At 45.2% G+C, this 4135-nt stretch overlaps 1 pseudogene; it reads left to right on the top strand.

Annotated features, from left to right (window-relative positions):
* Positions 1-2875: 2875 nt before the first annotated feature.
* Positions 2876-2993, top strand: LOC126102564 (5S ribosomal RNA; annotated as a pseudogene).
* Positions 2994-4135: the final 1142 nt, after the last annotated feature.

Raw genomic sequence — 4135 nt, 5'->3', positions numbered from 1 at the left:
TCATGGCCGGTGTTTCCAGAACTATATACTTACATGGATATGGTGTCTGTTCTTTAGGACATTTTCAGATGTCTCCGTTGGTATATATCAACGCCCATTAGCAGCTGAAGGTATTAATATAATTCTAATAACGGTCAGCGGTCACTGCTTCACCTCTGGGCAGGAAGTCAATAAGCAGAATGGTGTTTCTGTTCCACAGCACCATGCCCGTTATTATCACTCATCTTGACCAAAGATCCACTGTGACGCCAGTGCATTGAGTGGTGCTTGGTTTCTGTGGTAAAGTGAGCATTCCACGTCTCGTGGCCCGTGACGACCCTGTCGAGAAACTCGTCGTCGTCACTGCGATTCCGCTTCAGAAATGTCAATGCTGGGAGCAAGCGATTCATTTTATGGTCGGAAGTCGGGTTTTTCATCCCCAATCTGGCACACATATTCTCGAACGGCAGGTGCTTTGTGACAGTTTCATGCAACAAAGATCGCAATGTCTGCGGAAAACGACTGTTGAGATCCGTAATAGCGGAGCTGCGTTTCTTCAGAATGTGCTGCTACAGCAGCTCCACAAGGTCGTCATTGAAGAGAGACGGTCGCCCACGGCCCCTCTTTCAACGTGGACACTTTGACGACCTTCGGAAAATTGCCTTCAGCAGCGACGCACCATTTGTTTGCTCATTAGCTTCGGCCCGTACAGAACGGTGAATTTCGATGGGCAACATGTTTTGTCCGTTAAGAAACTTTACCTCAGAGCAAATGTGGCTGTGGGTTATCCCCTTTCCCCACTCCGAAATACTGTTGACTGAAGTTGGGCAAAAAGATCGAAACATGGCTCGTTTACTAGGGGTCGATGTGTTCCAGTGTAAATATATTTGACTCCCATTCAAAAGGAGCGAGTTCAAATCGCCGTTCGGCAATCTTGATTTAGATTTTCTGTTCTTTTCCTTAAATTGACTGAGGTGGATGTCGTGATGGTTGGAAAGGATAAAGCCAATTTTATTCCACATCGGTAGAGCTCGTGCCTCTTCTCTAATCACCTCAACGTCGACGGCGTGTAATCCTAATCTTGCTTCCATCATGCTGGTCTGTTTAATCTAAGCTCAATGGCGTGATGAATTCAGAAACCCGTACACAATTTTGTAATCTTCCACTGTACGTGAATTTCGCAACCATTCTGTTTCCATACTTGTGCCATCAAGGCGGAGGACAATTAATCAAGGATAATAAACGGCATGCTGCCACTTCCCCACGTGTTGACATAAACCCATTGCTCAATGACATACGGAGCACAGAGACAAGTAAAAGGAACTGTAGATAATACCTAGAAAGAATACCGAAGGAGTTAAAGCACAGCAAGTTTAACTGAAGCCCAAAACCATAAAAGCCTAGAAACAAGACGCTAGCAGTCACCGCAGCAAAAGGAGTAATAAATGAACATCCGGCTATTTTGCACCAGAATGAGAATTACTTGAAACGTATACTGAATGAGATAAGAAAATGTGGAATACTGTTATCAGACTATAACTTTCAGGAACTATGCAACAAAACGGGTTTTAGCTACTGTTGACAGACAGTATGCGTGTTCCAGTTTCTCTTGCTAAGAGTACAGACGAAAAAATAAGACCACCAGTAAACTGCTAGAACCTTTAATGCGTCTTTCTGAAAGATAGGTTGGAAGGGGGCTGTTAATTACTCTGACGCGTGGACTTTTATGTGCTCAAGAGAAAAAAGAGAAGTGTGTTAGACGCTCTTCTGGAAAGAATTCTTATTCCGGAAGAGACAGAGAGGTAGATGAAATATGTATGTCGAACACTATCGAACTAAGGTCATAAAATACAAATAGTATTACACTAGAAGTTTTCCTAAGAGTACTTTTTACTTAACTGATGTCTGACGAGGCTCGTTCAATAAGTAATGCCCCACATTTTTTTCTCAGGTCGTATTTATTGTTAAGAGTTAGAATTTGGTCACATTATACAGCAACATGTCTTGTCCATATCCTATTTTTCTGCGTAGTCTCCATCACGTTCTATGGCTGTACGCCAACGTTGTGGAAAAGCATGTATTCCCTACTGGTAAAAGCGTTTTTCCTGTAGGCGCACCATGTTTTCACTGCATGAGTGACACTCTCGTCATCTTCAAGGTGCGTTCTGTGTAGAGAATCTTTAAGGGGCCGGTCGGCATGAATAATGGCATCCGCACGATTCAGCATGTCTGGAGCAGTGGCTGTGACAGGACGTCCCGAGCGTGGCCGGTCATAAAGCTTTGTTTCTGCGTTTCCTGAGGCTGTAACTTAAATTACCCATATCCCAACTGTACTCCTATAAACTGCAGATAAACGTTTATGGATGTTCACCACAGTTTCTTTCTCTGCACACAAGAATTAAATAACAGCACGCTGCTTGTAACGTGAGTCGTATGTAGACGCCATTTTGACGCTGTACTACGGCTCTGCAAACGGCCAGAACGGTTCGAAATTTCACCGGCGCCCAGAACAGACATCAAATATGAAGCATCAACAAGGACGTCTGTCTTATTAATGGCTTTTTTAAAAAAATGTGGGACATTACTTATTGAACGATCCTCGTATTAAGATCCTCATTCTTTCGTCTAAAGAGGGAATACTAAAATAGCGAAAATGATTTTTTAAAATGCGTTTTTCTGTTTTCTAGTTCCTCTTTTTACTTTTTTACATTTGTATCACGGAGTGAATACTACTCTTTCACGTATTTGGGAACACTAGAGTACAAGACCTTGCCATGATATGTTTCCGTCGTTTCTCTACATAACTTCAGGCGAATGCCCTGCTAGTCGTAGAGGGCGGAGCAAATGAGAGTAGATACGATTGGACGACCATTTGTGGCAGCGTTAACGGAGGAGGGGCAACGGCCTTACAGCAGTGGATACACCGGTTCCCGTGAGATCACCGAAGTTAAGCGCTGTCGGGTGTGGTCGGCACTTGGATGGGTGACCATCCAGGCCGCCGTGCGCTGTTGCCATTTTTCGGGGTGCACTCAGCCTCGTGATGCCAATTGAGGAGGTACTCGACCGACTAGTAGCGGCTTCGGTCAAAGAAAACCATCGTAACGACCGGGAGAGCGGTGTGCTGACCACACGCCCCTCCTATCCGCATCCTCAACTGAGGATGACACGCCGGTCGGAGAGTCCCGATGTGTCACTTGTGGCCTGAAGACGGAGTGCTTTAACGGAGGAGGCAAAGACCTACAACTACTTCCAACAGGATGCAGCAACTACCCATACACCCGGCCGAACGTTGGAACACATTTACACAATCTTCACGCCTGACAGAATTGTTAGCCGAGGTCAGTCTGGTCGCGGCACTAGCATGCCACCCAGTGATAGTGTGCGATTACTTTGTGTGCGGAGCCCTCAAGTCTAAGATGTAGTGCAACAACCCTCATAGTCTTCAAGAACTCCAGCAGAACATTTCGGATGAGACTGCAGCAATTCCACCAGACCAGCTTGGATTCGACTTCACCAATTTGCTGACCAGGGCCCAAAAGTGCCATGAGATGAATTGTGGTCACTTTCAACATCTGCTTAAGCCACGTTACTACTGTATTTCCTCTCCTGTGCTTGTTTTTCTTTGTACCGTGGAACCTGCTCTGCCAGTATCCGGAGAATAAGACACAATCATTAGGGTGGTGTTCATCGTTTTCCACGCCTCTAGAAAAAGTCGGCTGACAAAATCCAAGATTAAGAGGATGTTAGACGCCTTTTTCGACAGCAAGGGCTTGATCCATCACGAATTTCTACGCGAGGGAGGAGGAGAGACGATTGACTGTCGCCCGGTCTACACATCGAACTGGTGGTACCAGGCATCATCTGCTGTAATGATGCGGATATCCAACATCGGGTGACCACGATGCTTCGAGCGATTCCACAAGAAGCGTTTGTTGACAGTTCCCATCTGCTTTTCGACCGATGTCATAAGTGTGTTGTTGCTAATGGTGATTGCTTTGAAGACCGGTTAAGGTATTTTGTTTGTAACTCTTGTTCCCTTTATTTTCAAAGAACATTCACCGAACTTTTCAGACGCATCTTGTATAAACATGGCTATCAGCGATATTTCTCCCAACTGAGCTTGTGCCTCGTCTCTATTTTCATCGTCTACGGCAAG

Source organism: Schistocerca cancellata, chromosome 9 (genome assembly GCF_023864275.1).
Source record: "Schistocerca cancellata isolate TAMUIC-IGC-003103 chromosome 9, iqSchCanc2.1, whole genome shotgun sequence".
NCBI classification, from domain to species: domain Eukaryota; kingdom Metazoa; phylum Arthropoda; class Insecta; order Orthoptera; family Acrididae; genus Schistocerca; species Schistocerca cancellata.
Note: the sequence above shows the minus strand (reverse complement) of the source record. Positions and strands in the feature narration are given on the sequence as shown.